General features: G+C 44.2%; 1 long non-coding RNA gene across 1 annotated transcript in view; it reads right to left on the bottom strand.

Annotated features, from left to right (window-relative positions):
* The window catches only part of LOC117357753, a 317,346-nt gene that overhangs the window by 102,107 nt on the left and 191,365 nt on the right, over window positions 1-23,874 (bottom strand). The window contains exon 2 of the long non-coding RNA XR_004538854.1: window positions 16,946-17,093. This is a non-coding gene — a long non-coding RNA (uncharacterized LOC117357753). The remainder of the gene's footprint in view (window positions 1-16,945; window positions 17,094-23,874) is intronic.

The raw sequence follows: 23,874 nt of genomic DNA, 5'->3' as shown, positions 1-23,874 counted from the left end.
CTATAGCACCCACTCTATACACAGCACAAAGGTTGCGAGCAGCTTCTGCGGCCTTAGAACCTTGATTAAAAGCAAAAAGAAGGTGGTGTCGAAAAAATGCTCATTTCTCTCAACTTGACATTCCATTTTAACGATCTGAAAATCAACCAGTGCTGTGGAGTCGGAGTCGGAGGAAATTTCGGGTACCTGGAGTCGGAGTCGGAGTCTGAAGTACAAAAAATTGAGGAGTCGGAACATTTATCTACCAACTCCACAGCCCTGGATACAAGTCATGAACACTATAGTGTTATTTACTTTAACAAAAGCCTTAAACTGAGTGGTCATAAGCTAGTTGGTTTTGACAACGTGTTTTAAACAAGTCTTTCTGTTGTAGTGGTACAACAGCAAGATTGTCCCCCGAGGAAGGCTTCATTAGCTGAAACGCTTTAAACTTAGCGAAAGCGTCGGGCAGTTCATGGTCCCCCAACGTTGGCTTTGGCTGAGAAGCCACTAAGATAAGCGTTGTTGCTCTTATATTTAGTACATATTTTTGAATGTTATAGAATTAAAAGGAAAACTGTACTCCCTATTGATTTAGTTAGCTATATTTCTTATTTTTTGATTAATAATTTAATAAATTCAACAATAAAAACTCTAGGGTAGGAAGGAGGTTTTGAAGTTGATGATTACATCACATGCATTCAGAATGAAGACTTGAAATAACATCTAGGTTATAAGAGATCTCTTTACTGAGAATTATGCATATTTATGATACTTCAACCTCATTATCAATTATAGGGATGAGTTCTAAAATATATATATTTTTTAGTTAGGTAATGGTGTATGTTTAAAATAAATGAATTAAAATACTAAATCTTTAATAATTTAAAGCACTTTTTGTGCAAAAGTAAAATTGTTAAATATAGGCATTTATAAACTATCCAAAAAAACACCTATTGTGTTAGTTTATAAAGATCATATTAAAGCCACACCATTGCAGGATCTACAGGGCAAGGAAGAGGCACTGTGGATCAATCTGGAAAGAGGGAATGGTAAATATATTTAAATTGATGTGATATACAGGCCTCCTTCACAGACGGAAGAAGTGGACAGAGATTTAATAGTATCGAGGTAGAAGAGGATATCTTCTTTTTCAAAGGTCCGATGGCGACAAGAGGACATCCATGGAGAATCAGGGGCGGTAAATTGCATGGTGACACCAGGAAATACTTTTTCACCAAAAGAGTAGTTGATCGCTGGAATAAACTTCCACTTCAGGTGATCGAAGCAAGCAGCGTGCCTGATTTTAAGAAGAAATGGGATCGTCAGTGGGATCTCTACGCAGAGTTAGATAGGGGAGGGTCATTGGGGTGGGCAGACTAGATGGGCCGCGGCCCTTATCTGCTGTCATTTTCTATGTTTCTATGTTTCTAATAGTAGACATTCAGAATTTATCGAAAAAAAGGGGAAGTCTTGCTAATAGGCGATTTTAACATGCCAAATGTTGATTGGGGTATCCCTATTGCAGAGTTTTCTAGAAGTAGGGAGATCCTGGATTCTCTACAAGGAGAACTGTTCCAGCAGTTGGTAATGGAACCCATGCGGGATGGGGTCATACTGGACTTAGTGCTTACAAACGAGGAAAGTGTTTCTGATGTTACAGTGGGTGATCATCTGGCATCCAGTGATCACTGCATGGTATGGTTTAATATTAAGATGGGTATAGAAAGGCTCATTCAAAAGCAAAGGTTCTAGACTTTTCAAAAAACTATCTTTGTTCGGATGAGGGATTACGTCAAGGAATTGTTGTCTGGATGAGAATGTCTGGAAGGAAAGAAATGCAGTGTGAAAAACTGAAAGGAATAACAAACCTTTTTGTGAGGTAAGTAAAAGTAAGAGGAAAAGAAGGCCGCTTTGGTTCTCAAAAATAGTAGCTGAGAAGGTAAGGAATAAGAGGTTAGTTTTTATGAACTACAGAAGTTCACAGAAAGAGGAAGACAGAGAAAATATCTGGAAAAATTGAGAGGCTGGTTGTGTAATCAGGAAAGCAAAGATGCATATGGAAGAAAAAATAGCTGACACAGTAAAACGGGGAGACAAGGCATTTATTAGATATACCGTATGTACTCGAATATAAGTCAATCCAAATATAAGTCGAGACCCCCCTTTTCCCCCCCAAAAAGGAGGAAAATGGTTGACTCGAATATAAGTCAGGCAGCTTAATATTCTAGTGTCCTGCCCTACCAGGCTCTGCACCCAGCCCCTTTCCATCCTCCCCTCCCCTGTCAGGCTCTGCACCCAGCCCCTTTCCATCCTCCCCTCCCCTGTCAGGCTCTGCACCCAGCCCCTTTCCATCCTCCCCTCCCCTGTCAGGCTCTGCACCCAGCACCCTTCCATCCTCCCCTCCCCTGTCAGGCTCTGCACCCAGCCCCCTTCCTTCCTCCCCTCCCCTGTCAGGCTCTGCGCCCAGCACCCTTCCTTCTCTCCCCTGTCAGGCATTGTATCAGTCCCCTTTTTTCCTTCCCCCTCCCCTGTCAGACATTGCACCAGCCCCCTTCCTTCCTTCCTTCACCCCTCCCCTGTCAGACTCTGCAACCAGTACCCTTCCTTCCTTTCCCCGTCTGACTCTGCACCCTCCCTCCCTGGCTCTGCCCCCGCCTCCCTCCCTGCCTTAGCCTCATACGATACCTCATCTTGTCAATTTGAGGTGCAGCGGGCAGGAGCAAACTTTCCAAGTTCCTGCCCTGTTGCTAACCTGCTGCCTCAAATGACACGAACAGGAGCGCAATTTGGCACTGCTGCTCGGTACTCAGAGGCATCCTTACTGGCTCTTCGAATTCAAGAATTTGTGAGAGCCAGTTTTTTGGCCCAAAAATCCCAATTTATATTCTAGTATATATGGTATCAGTGATAGGAAGAAGTGCAAACGTGGCATTGTGAGACTCAAAGGTGAAGGGGAGGAATATGTAGAAGCTGATAAAGAAAAGTCCGAATTGCTTAACAAATATTTCTGTTCTGTGTTCACGGCTGAATCACTGGGAGTGGGACTGCAGAAGACAAACGTGAATAGGGATGAAGGAGTATTAGACCCTGATCGATTTTCAGAGCGTTGTGTTCGTGAGGAGCTAGCTAAAATGAAGGTAGACAAAGCGATGGGGCCGGATGGTGTACATCCGAGGGTGCTGAAGGAACTTAGGGAAGTTCTGGTAACTCCACGGACTGACCTCTTCAACGAGTCTCTAGAGTCGGGAGTGGTACCGGAGGACTGAAGAAGGGCGGATGTGGTCCCTCTCCACAAAAGTAGAAGTAAGGAAGAAGTAGGAAACTACAGGTCATTAAGTCTGACTTCTGTGGTAAGCAAATTAATGGAAACACTTTTAAAACAGAGAATGGTCAAGCTTCTGGAATCCTGTGGATTATAGATTGGATAGAGGGAGTATGCTAGAAGTAGTGTATTTAGATTTTAGCAAAGCCTTTGACAGTGTTCCACAAAGATGTCTAATAAATAAACAAAGTGCCCTCAGAATGGATCCCCCCCCCCCAATGTGACAGGCTAGGTCAAAAATTGGTTGAGTGGAAGGCAACAGAGGGTAGTGGTCAATGGAGATGGCTCTGAGGAAAGGGAGGTTACCAGTGGTGTGCCTCAAGGTTCTGCTCTTGGGCCTGTTCTTTTTAACATTTTTATAAACGATATTGCTAAAGGGCTGTCAGGTAAGATTTACTTCTTTGTGGATGATACCAAAATCTGCAGTAGAGTAGACACTCAGTAGGGTGTGAATAACACAAAGAAAGACCTGGTGAAGCTTGAAGAATGGTCTGAAATTTGGCAGCTATGAAATGCAAGGTCATGCATTAGGCTGCAAAAACCCCAGGGAACGGTAGAGTTTAGGGAGTGAAGAACTTATGTGAACTTATGTGAAGAGCGGGACTTGGCTGTGATTGTATGTGATGATCTTAAGGTGGCCAAACAGATTGAAAATGTGATGGTGAAATCTAGAAGGATGCTAGGGTGCATAGAACATAAGAAGTTGCCTCCACCGGGATCAGACCAGAGGTCCATCGCACCCAGCGGTCCGCACCCGCGGCGGCCCATCAGGTCCATGACCTGTCAAGTGTTCCCTGCCCTAAAAAAAACCTATCCTTACTTCTATCTCTATCCTTCAATCCCCTTTTCCTTCAAGAATTTATCCAAACCTTCTTTGAATCCCTGTAGTGTCTTCTGCCCCACCACAACCTCCGGGAGTGCGTTCCATGTGTCCACCACTCTCTGGGTGAAGAAGAACTTCCTGGCATTGGTTCTAAACCTATCCCCTTTCAGTTTCTCCGAGTGCCCCCTTGTACTTGTTGTTCCCCACAGTCTGAAGAATCTGTCCCTGTCTACCTTATCTATGCCTTTCAGGATCTTGAATCATGTCTCCTCTAAGTCTCCTCTTTTCCAGGGAGAACAGCCCCAGCTGTTCTAGCCTGTCGGCATATGAAAGGTTTTCCATACCTCTTACCATTTTCGTCGCTCTTCTCTGGACCCCCTCAAGCAATGCTATGTCCTTCTTGAGGTACGGCGACCAATACTGGACACAGTACTCCAGATGCGGGTGCACCATTGCACAGTACAGTGGCATGATGACTTCCTTTGTCCTGGTCGTGATACCCTTCTTGATGATACCGAGCATTCTGTTTGCTTTCTTTGAGGCTGTCGCGCATTGTGCTGATGCTTTCATTGTTGTATCCACCAGCACACCCAGGTCTCTTTCAAGGGTACTTACATCTAGCAATGTTCCCCCCATTGTATAGCTGAACATCGGGTTCTTTTTCCCAACATGCATGACCTTGCATTTCTCTATATTAAAACGCATCTGCCACTTTTTGGCCCACTCTTCCAGCTTCGTTAGGTCCCTTTGCAGGTTTTCACAGTCTTCCGTGGTTCTAACCCTGCTGCAGAGTTTGGTGTCATCTGCAAATTTGATAACCTCACATTTCGTCCCTGTCTCCAGATCGTCTATAAATATATTGAACAGGAGCGGTCCCAACACCGATCCCTGCGGAACTCCGCTCGTGACCCGTTGCCAGTCTGAGTATTTGCCCTTCATAGGAAGAGGTATGTTCAGTAGGAAAAAGGAGGCATTGATGTCCCTGTATAAGACTCTGGTGAGACCTCATGTGGAATATTGTGTACAATTCTGGAGACCACACCTTCAAAAAGATATAAAAAGGATGGAGGTGGTCCAGAGGAAGGCTACTAAAATGGTGCGTGGTCTTCATGATAAGGCGTATAGGGACAGACTTAAAGATCTCAATCTGTATACTTTGGAGGAAAGGCAGTAGAGGGGAGATATGATAAAGAGGTTTAAATACCTACGTGATGTAAATGCACAAGTCAAGTCTCTTTCATTTGAAAGGAAACTGCAATGAGAGGGCAAAGGATGAAGTTAAGAGGTGATTGGCTCCGGAGTAATCTGAGGAAATACTTTTTTATGGAAAGGGTGGTAGATGGATGGAACAGTGTCCCGGAAGAGGTGGTGGAGACAGAGGCTGTGTCTGAATTCAAGAAGGCTCGGGATAGGCACTTGGGATCTCTTAAGAACATAAGAAGTTGCCTCTGCTGGGTCAGACCAGGGGTCCATCGTGCCCAGCAGTCCCATCAGGTCCATCAGGTCCATGACCTGTAAGTGATCTTTTGTCTAAAACCCTTTAATCCCCATTTTTCTTCTATCTATACCCTTTCATGGTCCTATCTCTACCTCTATCTATATCCCTCAATCCCCGTATCCTTCAGGAACTTGTCCAATCCCTCTTTGAATCCCCTTAATGTACTCTGTCCTATCACAGCCTCCGGAAGCGCATTCCAGGTGTCCACCACCCTCTGAGTGAAGAAAAATTTCCTAGCATTGGTTCTAAACTTGTCCCCTTTCAGCCTCTCTGAGTGCCCCCTTGTTCTTGTAGTTCCCAATAGGCTGAAGAATCTGTCCCTTTCCACTTTCTCTATGCCCTTCATGATCTTGTAAGTCTCTATCATGTCTCCTCTGAGTCTTCGTTTCTCCAGGGTGAAGAGCCCCAGCCTTTCTAGCCTCTCTGCGTATGAAAGGTTTTCCATACCTTTTATCATTCTTGTTGCTCTTCTCTGAACCCTCTCAAGTATCTCCATGTCCTTCTTTAGGACAGTACTCCAGATGTGGTCGTACCATCGCGCGATACAGTGGCATGATGACTTCCTTCGTCCTTGTTGTAATATCCTTCTTAATAATACCCAACATTCTGTTTGCCTTCTTCGAGGCTGCTGCGCATTGTGCCGTTGACTTCATTGTTGTATCCACCAGTACGCCCAAGTCTCTTTCAAGGTTACTTCCCTCTAGTACTAATCCCCCCATTTGGTAGCTGAACATCGTGTTCTTTTTCCCTATATGCATGACCTTGCATTTCCTTACATTGAAGTTCATCTGCCATTTATTCGCCCACTCCTCCAGTTTGTTCAGGCCCCTTTGTAGGTCCTCACATTCTTCCACAGTTCTAACCCTGCTACAGAGTTTAGTGTCATCCGCAAATTTTATAACTTCACACTTCGTCCCTGTTTCCAGGTCATTAATAAATACATTGAATAGCAGCGGTCCGAGCACCGACCCCTGCGGAACTCCGCTTGTGACCCTCCTCCAGTCCGAGTAGTGACCCTTCACTCCAACCCTCTGCCTTCTGCTTGCTAACCAGTGTTTAACCCATCTGTGTACGTCTCCTTCCACCCCGTGGTTCCACAACTTCCTAAGTAGCCGCTCATGGGGTACCTTGTCAAAGGTCTTTTGGAAGTCGAGGTAAATAATGTCTACGGGTTCCCCTTTGTCCAACTGTCTGTTTACCCTCTCAAAGAAGTGCAGTAAGTTTGTTTGGCACGATCTTCCTTTGCAGAAGAGATAATGGTTACTGTGGATGGGCAGACTGGATGGACAATTTAGCCTTTATCTGCCATCATGTTTCTATGTTTGTCATCCAGGTATGGACCAGCAGTACATTCATATATGTAGCTGAGTATAAAAAAAATTGTTGCAGCCAACACTGTACAAGTATGCTGGCAGCCTGTTGTCTAATAAATAGGCTTTGTAATCCTAGAGCAGCCTTTCACTCCACTAGCCAAAAGCCTAATATGAATGCCATGTACTGTACTGTAAAGCCCTACATCGTTCCTCAATAACGGAAGTAAGGCATTGTACATAGGAGGCCGTGGGGGTTTGATACAGAAGTACAATATTGCATTATCCTTCTTTCTCGTGGAAGCCGGAATGCAGTTGACTTTAAAATAGAAGCTCAAGTTAATCATTTTGAGGAATCCTTCACAAACATCTGAAAACAGTTCCTACTCTCCATTGTTCCTCAGAGGAATTTCTCTGCTGCTCCACAGACACGTCTCTGGTCCACCTCACAGCAGCTTCAAATTATAAACTACATTCTCTCCGAATTACACGAGCTATTGTTTCAAAAGCCTTTAATGGTCAGAACTATAATAAGCCTGGGACTTTCAGGATTTGGGGGGGGGGGGTGGGGGCTTAGATCTTGGCAGAGTGCACCAGATGATTCATTTTGGCTAGCCCATGAGTCAGAGCACTAGGAGAAGGGAGCCTGCACTCAGTGATCATCCCTGTGAACCTTGGCACAGGCCTTTGTTCAATGGCTGAACCTTAACGTAGACGATTGCCATAAGTGCTGACAATCAGTGGTTTGATTTTAATAAAATACCACAAGGGCTTCTTCCTTTATAGTTTCTAAAATAATATATGCAAGTTTCTTTTTTTGGTTTTTTTTTTTTTTATTGACTCCCAGGGATCTGAAGAAACTAAGGCAATTTTGATTTTTTGTTAAAATCCAGAACTTTTGGAGATCCATCTGGGATCAAGTGAACAAAATATTGGAAAATCCAGTGGCATTGACGTACGATACCATCCTATTTGGTACATTGAGGGCTAAAAGCCAAATATCTGCTCGGAATAACACACTTCTCTTTATAATGACAGGGGTTGTCATAGAACTTATTTTGAGGAACTGGAAAAACTGGGATCGATTAAATTATACTTTTTGGTGGAAATCTCTATGTCACACTTTTAAAATGGAACATATGGTGGCCATACAACAGGGACATTATAGGAAGTTTATGGATATTTGGGAGCCATTGACAAAATTCTGTAAGCAGTGATTGTTGATTTTCCCCTTTGATAATACACGTCCAGGGTGGGTGGGAAGATATTTTTAATTTTGAGTGCAAATTTTTGGATAAGTAGAAAGGGGGGGGGATGATATATGTATTTGTCACAGAATATAATTCTGATTGAATTTAAGTGAGGTTAAAGTGTAAGATGATTGTATAATATGTTGCACTTATTTTTGGCTTTTAAATGAATAAAGATTTACAAAAAAAAAAATAAAATCAGCCTATCTAATCTTTCTATTGTTTTTTTTAAATGTTAATATTAATTTAATATTAATTTTTTCCCTTTTGTTCATACACATCCAGGGTGGGGTGGGGGAGGGGAATATTTTATGATTTCTTTTGCTCATGAATAACTGTTGGGTATAAGGGAGGGGGGATATTTAATGTGAGTTAGAATTTGATGATATATTAAGTGATGTTAAAGTATAAATGATTGTATTATATGTTACACTTATTGTGAGCTTTAAAAATGAATAAAAGTCAATAAAAATAAAATAAAATTTTAATTACCTTTAATTTTAAATGTCAATAACTGTTATTTTTTAAACAAAATCTTTAGATAATATTCAGCATTCTAAAAAGCTGTTAAAAAAATATCTCTAGTTGCGGAAGCACGTTTTAAATAAAAGAACACCGTTTAATAAGTGGCAGTGAAGTAAGATTTGTTGAGTTGATGATGATATTGTCTGATGGTTTATGTTGTTGACAGGGGGAGCAGGCAAGGGGTGGTGGTGGACAGCCGAGGAAAGAGAGAGATAGAAAGAAAGAAAGACAGACAGGCAGCGGCCAAGGAGAGAGAGAGGAAGAAAGACAGACACACACACACATCTATTCTAGCACCCGTTAATGCAACGGGCTTAAAAACTAGTATATATAGCTTCTGCCCACACACGCACGCGATCCACATAGGCTCTGGCGGCTTTCAACAAGTACTCTGAAACCTTAAAACGCGTCACAAAGGTAAGGGGGAGGGAGGGAGATAGATTCATAGGAAGGAGGGAGGTGACCGCACATTCCCTCTCATAACTGCGGGGTCAAGGCCATTCACCGCTCCACAGGGCAGTGGATGGCCTTGTCCCTGCACCTGCGGTAAGCACCATTCCCCCCCTCCACCGTTTTGGTGGGTTACCCGCAGCTACTCGCAGCTAACCACGGGTAACATCCACCGTGTCATTAATCCAAAACGACAGATATTAGTGTCTAATCCATAAACGCATGGACAGATTTCAGCCAAACTTGGTATATATAACACTTACTATCGGGAAAAAAATACTGTGGGGGTGGGAAGGGCATGATATTAGATATTAGTGTCTAATCCATACTTTTCGGGCTCACTGCACTGAATGCTGACACGCCCAATGCCGTTTAAATCCAAGTCCCAGGCGTAATCGCTGTGTATAAGTCTATCGATACCGGAAGATTGGCTAGGACAATCGAGCCATTGTGACATCACTGATGAGTTTGGCTCTTAGGCAAAGGCGGAATGAGGCATTATGGCATCACAATCGCAGCTCTGGAATGTTGCTACTCTTTGGGATTCTGGAATCTTCTTGTTCTTTGAGATTCTGGGTTTTTGCCAGGTACTTGTGACTTGGATTGGCCTCTGTGAAGACGGGATATTGGGTTAGACGGACCATTGCTATTCTTATGTTCTTATGCTGTTCTAACGCTCATAGTAATTCTATGAGCGTCAGAGCTGCATTGAAACATTTAGCACGCTGGAGCGTGGTGGAATCCTTTACCGCCGAGAGACAGCTCTCGGCATAAATGCAGTTCCAATGGAGGCCTTCTTCCATTGTTATTTGTGGATCTTTACCCAATAATGAAATACAGTGATGCCTTGGAATCCGAACTTAATCCGTTCCAGGACCATGTTCAAGTTCCAAAGTGTTCGAGTTCCAAGACAATTTTTCCCATTGAAAATAATAGAAGCTGGATTAATCCATTCCTGGGTCCCACAAACTCAAATTTAACACTGCATTTTAAGGTAAAATATTCCAAAGCAGCATTCAGATTCTGGGGCACAAACATACACCTACAATATGCAGGGCGTTTGGATTCCAAAGCAGAGTTCGGATGCTGGGGCAAAATTTACAACAAAAAAACAGGTTCGGATTCCAAAGCATTCGAGTTCTGGGGCGTTCCTTCGGATTCCGAGGTACCACTGTATTACAAACACTTTTAAACCTTTGCCACCCACAGCTCAATACTTCGCTAACTCTGGTACGCCATGTACATCTCCCAGTGCAACATGAAATATCCAGAAGTCTGATTCATTAATTGATGGGTGTATGCATTAATGCGGGAGAGGGTTAATCTTCATGAACTGGCATGGATTCAGTTGCATCTTCTATGGGCTCCCAAAACAAAGTGTTACCTCTTCCCTCTCCCCCAGCACACACACACTGCCATTCACCTATTATAAAATCTCAGTCAAAAGGCACAGAAAGAAACATTCTCCGCTCCAATAACTCAGAAATTGAGCAGAACAGAACCCTGTGCAATTATACTCTGTGGTGAATGGTAACATCCTCCTTCTTCATCAAGACATCTTAATAGGCTGTTTTAATTGCTTTAATCCAAAGCAACATGGGACATAAAACTAAATGAAGCTTCACCCCGCGCCAGGCAATTGCAATCCGACCATCTCATGAGATTCTCATTTTAAATTAAAAAATCCTTCCCCTGCCGAGAGTCTAATAAACTTGTTTAATGAGATCTGTGAGTTAAGGTGTTTTGTACCCCAAACTATAAGGTCATGAAGCAATTCAGAACCCAAGAGTAGAAGAAGATGAAAAACAAAATTGAAGAGTCACATCTCATGAACAGCCTTACTGGGTCGGGCCAATGGTCCATCAAGCCCAGTGTCCCGTTCTCACAGTGGCCAATCCAGGTCACTAGTACCTGGCCAAAACCCAAAGTGCTGCAATATTCCATGCTACCGATACAGGGCAAGCAGTGGCTTCCCCCATGTCTTTCTGAATAACAGACTATGGACTTTTCCTCCAGGAACTTGTCCAAACCTTTCTTAAAACCAGCTATGCTATCTGCTCTTACCACATCCTCTGGCAACGCGTTCCAGAGCTTATCCTCTGAGTGAAAAAAGACTTCCTCCAATTGGTTTAAAAAGCATTTCCCTGTAACTTCATCGAGTGTCCCCTAGTCTTTGTAATTTTTAACGGAGTGAAAAATCGATCCACTTGTACCCGTTCTACTCCACTCAGGATTTTGTAGACTTCAATCATATCTCCTCTCAGCCGTCTCTTTTCCAAGCTGAAGAGCCCTAACTGTTATAGTCTTTCCTCATACGAGAGGAGCTCCATCCCCTTTACCATCTTGGTCGTTCTTTTTTGAACCTTTTCTAGCGCCACTATATCTTTCTTGAGATAAGGAGACCAGAATTGAACGCAATGCTTCAGATGAGGTCATAAGAACATCAATGCCTCTGCTGGGTCAGACCTGAGGTCCATCGTGCCCAGCAGCCCGCTCACACGGCGTCCCCAACAGGTCCAGGACCTGTGCAGTGATCCTCTATTTATACCCTTCTATCCCCCTTTCCAGCGGAAATTGTCCAATCCTTTCTTAAACCTCAATACCATACTCTGCCCTATTACGTCCTCTGGAAGCGCATTCCAGGTGTCCACCACACACTGGGTAAAGAAGAACTTCCTAGCATTTGTTTTGAATCCGTCCCCTTTCAGTTTTTCCGAATGCCCTCTTGTTCTTATATTTTTTGAAAGTTTGAAGAATCTATCCCTCTCTACTCTCTCTATGCCCCTCATGATCTTATAAGTCTCTATCATATCCTCTCTAAGTCTCCTCTTCTCCAGGGTCGCACCTGTTTTTCACTCTTGTGTTACTATGTAATTATAGTTAATTAACTGGATTATGAAATCATATTGGAGATCTGTTTGCGAGAAAAAAAAAATGCCTGTGTACTTTTCCTTATGCAGAATTTTCAAAGCAGAAGATGTATGTACATTTGCTTTGACAATTAGCCCAGTGAAACTATGGGGCTTATAGTCGAAACTTAAATACATCTAGAAACCCACCCAAGTCAGCACTTGGATGAACTAAAAGACAGGTTGACCAAGTGCCGATAATCAAAATGGCTTTTTGGACGTATCCAAGGACATTTTAGGCCTATGAATGCCGCTGTGCGCTCAGAGCTGAAAGGGGCACTTTTGGAGGAGTGATTAGGGCGGGATCTGGGTGGGATGTGGGTGACCTAGACTTAGTCGTCCTGCAGGGATTATCAAACGTGAGTTAGACAATGTAATGACGGGTATAAGTGTCCAAACGGCATCAAATGTGACCAGATAACTACTGCAGAGACAAAGTAAAGACCCCCCCACACTCCTCCTAAATTCACTGACCCCATCGTACCCCCCACAAAGTTCAGAATAAAAACGTACATACCTGCCTCCGGAACATCAGCACTTGGTGTAGGAAAACCTAGTAGAGCTGCACATAGTTGTCTTAAATAGGAGGAGTGGGCTAGAGAGGAGGACCCAGGCCCATAAGCCACTCTAACCACGATATTTATGGTGGAACATGTGTGCCCACCAACCCCCACCCCACACACACACACTCTACTGCCATAAGGGCATAAGGGCTGTTGGGGTTGTGGACAAGTGGGTTTTTGAGGGTGTTTTCAGGGACTTACCATAACCTAAAAGGGAGTTCTGGTGAGATAAGAACATAAGCATTGCCCCTGCTGGGTCAGACCAGGGGTCCATCGTTCCCGGCACTCCGCTCCCGCGGTGGCCCCCCCAGGTCCATGATCTGTAAGCACTCCTAACCTACAACTTCCATACCCTGTTCGCCTAATGTCCAGTGAAGTAACCCTCTATCTGTACCCTGCTATCCCCTTTGCTTCCAGGAAGTCATCCAGTCCCTTTTTGAACCACATTATTGTATTCTGTCTTATCACCTCTCCTGGAAGCGAGTTCCAGGTGTCCACCACCCGTTGAGTGAAGAAGAACTTCCTTGCACTCGTTTTGAATCTGTCTTCTCTCAGTTTTTCTGAATGACCTCTTGTTTTTGTTGTTCCCGCTAGTCTAAAGAATCTGTCCCTCTCTACCTTCTCTATGCCTTTCATGATTTTATAAGTCTCTATCATGTCCCCTCTCAGTCTCCGCTTTTCCAGGGTAAAGAGCCCCAGCTTGTCCAACCGTTCGGCATATGAAAGGTTCTCCATGCCCTCTATCATCCTTGTTGCTCTCCTCTGGACCTTCTCGAGTATTGCCATGTCCTTCTTAAGGTATGGCGACCAGTATTGGACACAATAGCATGGCTGCACCGAATGCCAGCTCAAGAGGTGGGGTTATATGGAATCACACTAACAGACGTTTATTTGCATGGCAGCTGCTCAACGATGCCCCAAGATATGTATTTAATTTGTTTTCTATTCCGTTTTCCCCAAAGAGCTCAGAACGGGTTACAGGTTAAACATATATAATATACAATGAACAGATTACAATTTGGCATAGTTACAGTTCACGATGTTTCAATACAAGTTTATCCTAACGTGACATCTACCGAGGATCTCGTACCAATATACATTTCTTTTTGATCTATCGGTCGTGGCGGAAGAGTTAGGCGAAGAAGTATGTTTTTATTGCTTTCCTAAAGTTCAAGAGTCCTTCAAGGGATTTCACATGTGGGGGCAGTCAATTCCAGTGGCTCGGTATGAAGTGGGAGTGGATATGTCGTTTGCAATTGAAGGGCACGACCAGGGGGCATTTTGAGGCATATTTCATCCTGGGAGCATAGGGACCTGTTTGGCACGTACTGGAGAAGCTTGGCTGTCATGTAGCCAGGATTTGAATGCTAGCAACAGACCCTTGAAGACACGACGTTTGGCTATGGGCGGCCAATTAGCCAACAATAAAGCCTGGGAGCTTGGAGGTTTTTTTTAGTAGTCTGATTGCCGCATTTTGTACGTTCTTCACCGTGAGACCGTTGAATAGCATGTTGCAGTAGTCTATGTGGGAGCGGACTAAGGCATAGAGTAGTTGGGTAAGAAACGTAGCTCCTTATTTTCCAGAGTTGTTGCAGGTAGTAAAATGAAGATACCACCTGAGAGATATGGTTGGAAAGTGGCAGATTGGAGTCAAGCAGTATTTCTAGGCTGCGCGCTTGGTTATGGTAGTCGAGTCCCAGCATGGCGAGGTTGCAATATTCTTTGGAGATCCAAAGGAGTTCTGTTTTGGAGGCGTTTAATTGGAATTTGTTGACGGACATCCAGTTTTTGATTTCCGAGAGGCAGTTTAGGAGTTTCGCAATCTGGGCGTCATGGTTTTCTCCTAGCGGTAGCTATAGTTGGATGAAATCCATGAAGGAGTGAATCTGTATTTGATATTTGCGGGCTATGTCTAGAACAGATCTAACATAGAGATTAAATAATACAGGGGGGAGGATAGTGGAGCCCTTTGTGGATCTATTATTCAGGAAGGAGGTGAACTGTCTGCTCATTTTGGCCCTTCACACATGGAATTTCTATCCATATGGATTCCATACTGCTATCTATGTTATACAGAATGTTTATTTCATTTGATTCAATTTCCTCTTTAACACATAGTGCAACCCCCCCTCCAATTTGATCTACTCTATCTTTGTGATATAATAATAATAATTTATTTTCTTGTATACCGCCCCACCGACAGTTCTAGGCGGTTCACAACAGAAAACTGAGACATTTCACATACAATTTTCAAAAATACACTACTACATACAACAGCATTGGTTAAAATACAATTTCAATGCATTGCTATCAATTAAAACACAAGTTAAAAATAATTGAAATATAAAAACACCATCGTAAATAATAAAAATAAGTAAGTTTTTAATAATTTCCTAAGTGTAAAATAAGAGTAGGCTTGACCAATCAACGGGGTCATCCAGGAGTTCATCTTCCCTGCCTGATACTCCAATGTCCTGTCCAAAAAAGTCTTATAATGACAGGCCCTTGGAGGTAGGGAAGATAAACATACCTGAATTTCTGGTATAGTTTATTGAATACAACAGTTTTAAGTAAGATACCAAATAAGAGGGTAATAATCCAAAAAGTGCCTTATAGCAAATGCACCCAAACTAAACACTCGCCCCAAATGTCAGCCAGTGCAGTCTGGCATAAAAAGGACTAACATGATCATATTTCTTAAGACCGAATATCAAACGGACCGCAGCATTCTGAACTAATCGGATCTTAATGTCTTTTTTGGTAACCCCAAATAAACAATATTACAATAATCAAAAGTAGATAATACAGTCGACTGAATCAGCAACCGAAAGGACTCCATATCAAAAAACTTCTTAATGGTCCTCAATTTCCACAATATTGCATAGCTTTTTTTAAATTAACAAGTCTGTATGCTTCCTAAAAGTTAAGCAACGATCCTTCAATTGAATATTGAATATCTATAATTTGTACCCAGGTAACACAGTGTCCCCATTGATTGTCCTCCTTCCACTAGGTCTCCAAGATGCCTATTATATCTACCTCATCATTCAGTGCTATATACTATTTTATTTTTTAGACTTCTAGCATTTGCATACAGACACTTCAAACTGTGTGTTTTTTCCTTGTATCTACAGGGTGCTGAGAAGATGACAGGAATAACTTGGCATCTTTATTCTGCTCCCCTCTTAAGCACTCTTGGCTTTCTTTCACCATTATTGAAATCTCTCTATTGGGACTCCTTAAATATCTTGTTTCAATAGTATCCATACCAAACAATCCACTCCTGGGTGATTGTCAACTCTGCCCCCCCTCCCCTAATCTCAGTTTAAAAGCTGCTCTATCTCCTTTTTAAAAGTTAGCACCAGCAGCCTGGTTCCATCCCAGTTAAGGTAGAGTCCATCCTTTTAGAATAAGCTCCCCCTTTCTCAGAAGGTTGCCCAGTTCCTACATAAAGTTCACACTGACTTCTGGTGCAGTCTACCTTGCCGAAACACTGCTGTGTCACATCTCCTTGCAATTTATACTGTATTTTCTGTAATGTAATTTGTAATTTATTTCTTATATACCGCTACATCCGTTAGGTTCTAAGCGGTTTACAGAAAATATACATTAAGATTAGAAATAAGAAAGGTACTTGAAAAATTCCCTTACTGTCCCGAAGGCTCACAATCTAACTAAAGTACCTGGAGGGTAATAGAGAAGTGAAAAGTAGAGTTAGAGGAAAAATAAAAATAAAATAAACATTTTAACAAGACAGCATTGATCTAAATACTTTGGAAGGTAGAAGAGAGGAGAGAAAGGAATAGAAGCAGAAGGGGGAAATTTAAATGATAGAAATAGAACAAAACAAAGACAAAAGGCAAAACAATAGATAAGATTAAAGATAAATCATAAGCTGGAAAGAAAAATAAAATAAAACTTTGTCTTCAATCCACGGTTTCAGCGTCAGTGATGAAGTGGAGCAAGTAAGTTTAGGAGGAGCGATTGACGTTTCCAGAAAGGGCTTCTTCAGGGAAGAGACTTGGCAGACAGTCCCAGGATGCCTATGTCTCCTCCCCTGCGATGTTCTCCCATCCATGCATTCCCTCCGAAAGTGGGTGGAAATGTCGGTGCGTCTTATGCAGCGAAGATGACAACTCCCCCCCCCCCCGTACCTTTATAAAATACCGCCCACCCTTTTAAAACACCCACCCTCCCTTCCTTTTAAAACATCCCCCCCGGTGCGAGGGAGATGCGAGGCACCGGACTTCCTCCCCAACACAGGTGCGTGTGAGCCCAGCGCAGAGTGACTGACACACGCGCGTGCCTCCTACCTCTCGCTCTCCCCGGCCTCTGCAGCGCCGACCGTCAATCTGAGCCCTGGCATGACTCCCAGCTCCAGGTATCCAATCATACTCGTCAGCCGCCGCACTCTCTCTGTCTTCTCATTGGTCCAGATATGGCCACCCCTCTCGATGCTCGCTGTAAAGCAAAGGCAGACTATTAAATCTCCCCGCTTTGCTAACTGAGCCTGAATCAGACCAGGTGACTGGCATTCCCTGAGGGGTTCATGTAGGGGGTTGGGGAAGAGCATGTGTGGCTTCCCCCCCCCACCCAAATCAAGGCCGTGAACAAATGCGTTAGCTGTGCTTTTATATCAGCATCCTTGGTGCACCGTGCTATATGATTTCAAAGCCCATATGTGCAAGCTTCTGAGCCAAGCAGACTGGGATGGATTTTGTGTGTATTTGACCAACATAATGTATAACTAGTATCTCTATAATAAAACCCTAAGCCGCACTTGCGCACTTCCACTTGCGTGTTCCGTATGTCCGTGTCCTGAAGAAGTGCGCATGCGCGACTACAACACACTCGCAGCCCTGTGGGGCAGTGGCAGCAACCGAGTGGTGGAGAGCAGCCCCGCTCCGCCCGTTGACCCTCCACAAACCTCCCGGCTCCAGCGGCGTAGGCAGCACTTTAAACACGCTGCTTCGCGCCCTTCTACTGCCAATTTCCTCTGCCGCGTCTCTGATGACATCATCGGAGACAGACGCGGGAGAGGACATCAGCAGTAGAAGGCCGCGAAGCAGCGTGTTTAAAATGCTGCCTACGCGGCTGGAGCCCGGAGGTTTGTCGGCGGTGGGAGGGTCAGGAGCAGGCCAGATCAGCAGAACAACGGCAGTAAAAGAAGGGGGAGGGGCCGAACGGAGCAGGTAAGAGAAGAGCAGATCGCGGTAAGAGAAGGGAAAGGGGGGTGGGGGAAAATGCTGCTACTGCTATACAGGGACTTGGAGGGGAAGGGAAATACCGCTGCTGCTTCTGCACAGAAAAGGGGGGGGATAGGAGGGAAGTGGGATGGAAATGCTGCTGCACAGGGAAATGGGGAAAAATGACAGACAGACAGCGGGAGGGAGGGAGAGAGAAAGAAAGAAAGACACAGGGGCAGGGAGAGGGACAGAAAGACAGACAGAGAAAGGGGGCTAGGGAGAGAGAGAGAGTCAGCGGGAGGGAGACAGACAGACATATATTCTAGCACCCGTTAATGTAATGGGCTTAATGATTACATGATAAAACCCTAAGCGGCGCATGCACACTTCTACCTGCTTGCGCGCCTACAACTGCCCCACACTCGCGAAGGGAGAAGATACAGAAACAAAGAAAGACTGACAGACAGACAGGGAGAGACAGTAAGACAGGGGGCCAGGGAAGAGACAGTGACACATAGGGGGGACAGAGACAGAAAGAAAGGGGGGCAGGGAGAGTGATAAAAAACATAAAGTACGAAAGAAAGAAACGCCTCAGCGACCCATTGTGCTAAAAGTCTACACATCTATTCTAGCACCCGTTAATGTAACGGGCTTAAATAATTAGTTTTAAATATAAGATAAACCTGCTTGCTTGCTTCTCTTACTAGGTTAGGCAACTGGGGTCGCCATTCTCGTTGTGTACACAGAAGTCCTTCTTGGCTGTCAGAGGATATTGTGTCTGACAAGGAGGAATCCTGTTACTGTATCTGTGCATCCAAAAAGCGAGAGCCAGCTGAGTTCAAGCACCGACATCCCTTTCTTCCCTTGTGCAGACGTTATTGAGAGCTGTCTTTCATACTGTAGCTCTCTCCCCATCATGCAAAACGTATAATCAAGTGCCTGATAGGAAAGATGTGCAAAATATCCTGTAATTTTTTGGGGGGAGGGGGGCAGGGAGTGAGGGGGCTGGGTGCATAATTTGATTCAGAATGTTTTTTTTTTTCTTGTTTTCCTCCTCTAAATCTAGGGTGTGTCTTATGGTCAAGTGAGTCTTATAATGCGAAAAATACGATACTTTTGAATAAAGACTATGGGGCTCATAATCGAAAGAGAAAAACGTCCAAAAACCGGCCTAAGTCGGCACTTGGACAAACATTTCTCAGAAACGTCCAAGTGCCGATACAAAAACCGAGTTTTGGACATATTTCTAGACCTAGGCCTTCATAGTGCTGCTGAACGACCAAAGCTAAATGGGGCGTTTTAGGAGGAGTGTAGAGGGCAGTGAAACTAGACCATCAACTCTCCAACCTACTGATCACGACACCAGACTACAAAACATTCAGAAGAGAAATAAAAACCCTGCTATTCATGAAATCCATCAAGACAAACTAACACCGCAGGAAGCATTTCAATCTCCCCCAGATCCCACAGCATTCTAACTAAATGATCTCTCTTGTAATGACCCCAATACAATGTCCAGATCTCCCCTTGAAGTAACCCAAAAAGGGCGAACAGAATGCTAGGAATGATAAAGACGGGGATCACGAACAGATCGGAGAAGGTTATCATGCCGCTGTACCAAGCCATGGTGTGCCCTCACTTGGAGTACTGCATCCAGCACTGGTCACCGTACATGAGGAAGGACACGGTACTACTCGAAAGGGTCCAGAGAAGAGCAACTAAGATGGTTAAGGGGCTGGAGGAGTTGCCTTACAGCAAAAGATTAGAGAAACTGGGCCTCTTCTCCCTCGAACAGAGGAAATTGAGAGGGGATATAATCGAAACATTCAAGATACTGAAGGGAATAGACTCAGTTGATAAGGACAGGTTGTTCACCCTCTCCAAGGTAGGGAGAATGAGAGGGCACTCTCTAAAGTTGAAAGGGGATAGATTCCGTACGAATGTAAGGAAGTTCTTCTTTACCTAGAGAGTGGTGGAGAGCTGGAACGCTCTTCCGGAGTCTGTTGTAGGGGAAAACACCCTCCAAGGATTCAAGACAAAGTTATACAAGTTCCTGCTGAACCAGAATGTATGCGGTAGGGCTAGTCTCAGTTAGGGCGCTGGTCTTTGACCAGAGGGCTGCCGCGTGAGTGGACTGTTGGACACGATGGACCACTGGTCTGACCCGGCAGTGGCAATTCTTATGTTCTTAACCCACTCTGCTTTGTAACTCCCCTGGAAATGTCCATCTAGCCTCTTGTGTAATCTGCCTTGAACCGCAAAGTAATGGCGGAATAAAAATCATTAATATAATGTAATACTAGCCATATGCCAGATATCACTTTTAGGGACTCAGGGAAAATCCTTTTTGCTTCCTCATTCACACTCTCAGATAGAGATTTATTCGTTCTTGTGTTCGAAAGCCTCCCCTTGGAGTCCAGCCATTCACACAAATCAAACAGCCCTCTCCTCAATGATGTTTTGTTTGGAAATTCTCCGCTATAATCACCCGCAAGCACACATGAAAACAAAACCCACTTCACTCCGCGCTGCCGGCCTTTTTCGGGACGGTGCTGGATTTACTGCCACTTCTGCTAGCCAGGAGCCATTGTTACGTTGCTAACTAGGAAGGCTCATTGCCTCCTACCACAGGTCTCCATCTTCCAAACGGATTTACCTCAGTCTCATCAATTTGTTTGCTTTTTTTTGTCCTCACACTTAACACACTCACTCATTCAGACATTGTTTTAACCTGGTTTTTTGTGGGGGGTTTTTTACAGTTCAGGTTTTATAATTGTCATGGAGGGGGTGGGGGTGGCAGGCTTCACAATCAATCAAAAGACAGTTTTCACTTTCTTCCTTCTTCTTTCGAGAACAACAAATACAGCACTGTCTAAACCAAACGTCTGTGGCCTAGCAGACTCCCATTCTCCTAGTGCACCCAGTGGCTTCCTTCATAGGATTACCCGATGTCTGGGAAAACCGGGCCATATTCTCTTTATAGAGGACTGTCCGGGTGCCCAGAGGGATTTCTAACATCCAGCAGATTGTCTGCGTTTTGGAAGTCCCCGACCTCGGGGCCACGTCTGGAGGGCATCAGCGCATGCACGGACATCGATGCAATGCGCTGTCCGGACATGTGCGCCTGCGTGCAATGCCATCGTGTTGGCGTCCACGCATGCTCAGACACGGTCCTGAGTTCGGGGAGATTCGCGTGGCAGCGGGGCAGAATATGGGGGTGGAATGGGGCAAGGCTGGGGCGGAACAGGATGGGACCAGGTGTGGGTGTGATTGTATGTGATGATCTTAAGGTGGCCAAACAGGTTGAAAAGGTGACGGCGAACGCTAGAAGGATGCTAGGTTGCATAGGGAGAGGTATGGCCAGTAGGAAAAAGGAGGTATTGATGCCCCTGTATAAGACTCTGGTGAGACTTCATTTAGAATATTGTGTACAATTATGGAGGCCGAACCTTCAAAAAGATATAAAAAGGATGGAGTTGGTTCAGAGGAAGGCTACTAAAATGGTGCGTGGTCTTCGTCATGAGGCATATGGGGACAGACTCAATCTGTATACTTTGGAGGAAAGGCGGGAGAGGGGAGATATGATAGAGATGTTTAAATACCTACATAATGTAAATGAGTCGAGTCTCTTTCATTTGAAAGGAAACTCTGCAATGAGAGGGCATAGGATGAAGTTAAGAGGTGATAGGCTCCGGAGTAAGCTGAGGAAATACTCTTTTACGGAAACGGTGATAGATGTGAGGAACAGTCTCCAGGAAGAGGTGGTGGAGACGGAGACTGTGTCTGAATTCAAGAGGGCCTGGGATAGGCACGTGGGATCTCTTAGAGACAGAAAGAGATTATGGTTACTGTGGATGGGCAGACTGGATGGGCCATTTGGCCTTTATCTGCCATCATGTTCCTATGTTTCTTTTTTTATAGAGGAAATCTGGCAGCCCTGTTCCTTCGTCACCCCTCCGCCCTCTCTTGTTTTAGCCCCCAAATGTTGCAACAAATCTGCTTATGCTAGTTTTTTTGCTATGCACAAACTGCTTGCATCACATGCTTCCAGGCTTGTGCACGTCATGGCTTGGGTTAGTGCAAGGGTATTGGGTAACCCCTAATCTGCCCTCACCCAAGATATCCTGCTTGTACTATGTGTGTATATATTTGTAGCAGGTGCACCAGGGCCAGAAAATGGACATTCCTGTGCTAACCAGTTAGTGGGTCTACTTACATTACCACATGTTAACAGCTTAGCCCACAGAAATATGGAGGCCCTTCCGGCCTACAAAACAGAAACAGGTAACGAACCTAAGAACAAGGACAGCGACAAAACTTGCAGGGATGGGGAAATTGAGTTCCTGCGGGGACAGGGATTAATTTCTCCCCCATGTCATGCTCTAGTCCGGGTCCAGGACATGGGGTGGGTGCCAAAACAGAAGTGGGTCCAGGACACTGTAGCATCTTGAGCCGGCCCTGCCCCCTCCTCTTTTCCATTGCATTCTCTCCCAAAGCCACTTCCACTCCTGCTGCCCGTAATCACTTCTAGGCAAGGAGGTACCTAGTACAGGCAGTCCCTGAGTGACAGACGCCCGACTTAAGGACGACTTGTACTTAAGAACGAGGTTGCAGCTTCATTTGATTTCAAGGAGCAGTATTTCCAGTATTTCTAGACTCCTACCCTTCTCCTACAGCTAATTCAGAAATGATGCATGGCCACATTAAGAACAGTTGGTCCTTTTGTCAGCTAGGAGCAGAGGAAAGCAGCAAGAATCTTAAAATCTACAAGTTCTGAGTTACATACTGTACAAATCCATCTTTTAAGAATGGCTTTAAAAACATAATTTGTTCTTAACCTGGTGACTGCCTATACATAAAACACACACTCATAATGGAGACATAAGAACCACACATCCCAGCATGCAATAGGGTAAACCATGACCGGATCAACCATGTAGGGTGAATCTGGATCCACTCTAGCTCCACTTTCTCTCAGGAAGAAAAAAAATGGTAGAAACTCGCTTGATTGGCTGATATTATCTTATAAAAACTTCTGTGTTACTTTATCCCCCATTGTTATTATCATAATTCCTTGCGAGATGGAAGTTTCATGGGTTAAACTTTAACCACCTCTCTTCCTCCCCCGGTCTTTCCCTTTCCTCCCCCCCTCAATCTTCCTTTCCTCCGGCTTCTCCTTCCCCTCTCGGTACTCTCCTGTAATTGAAACTGATGACCATTATACTTGACAATTGATTCTATATCTTCGCTGTATATGTATAGTCTCTTGCATTGTGAACCGCTCTGAACTGTTTGTGGTATTGCAGTATACAAAAATAAAGTTATTATTATTATTATTAACCCAATTTGTTGAGCTGTGTTATAAATGTTGATTAGTGTAATTACAATCTGGCCCTTGAGTTTGGTATCTGAGACAATTGTGAATCAGCAGTTTATGTAAACTGACCATTGTTGTTTTGCCAAGCAAAACTGCTTTACCCAGTTCTCTGGAAGAAATCTTTCTGATCTGATTGCTCTGACTTTGATTTATCTCAGTCCATAAACAGTCTAGCCCCAGATCCCCCCCCCCCCTTCTGAAGAACGACGGTAGATATGTTTGTGTTTGGAGGACACATACTATGTAGATTTATTATTTACAGTTAAACATGAAATGAATTGTTACACAATTTTTCAAAATTGAGATAGGATGGGTAGGCTGGCTGCCGTCATTCCCCTTAACTGTATCCATGACATCCTGTTTGTCTGTCTTGGCTGTTTAGATTGTAAGCTCTTTGGAGCAGGGACTGTCTTCTTTGTGACTGTACAGTGCAGCGTACATCTGGTAGCGTTATAGATATAATTCATAGTAGTAGTGTGAAGACTTTCAGTCTTTGGGAAGCAGAGCTGAGATTGTGATGTCATAATGCCTCATTCCGCCAATAAGAGCCAACCTCCTCAGTGATGTCACAATGGCTTGATTGTCCTGTACTCCCCTCTGCCCTCCAACCCAGCCAGCAGATTAACCCTTCCGCTTAACTGTATCCATGACATCCTGTGTGTCTGTCTTGGCTGTTTAG

Source organism: Geotrypetes seraphini, chromosome 1 (assembly GCF_902459505.1).
Source record: "Geotrypetes seraphini chromosome 1, aGeoSer1.1, whole genome shotgun sequence".
Lineage (NCBI taxonomy): Eukaryota > Metazoa > Chordata > Amphibia > Gymnophiona > Dermophiidae > Geotrypetes > Geotrypetes seraphini.
This window is presented reverse-complemented; position numbering and strand designations above follow the sequence as displayed.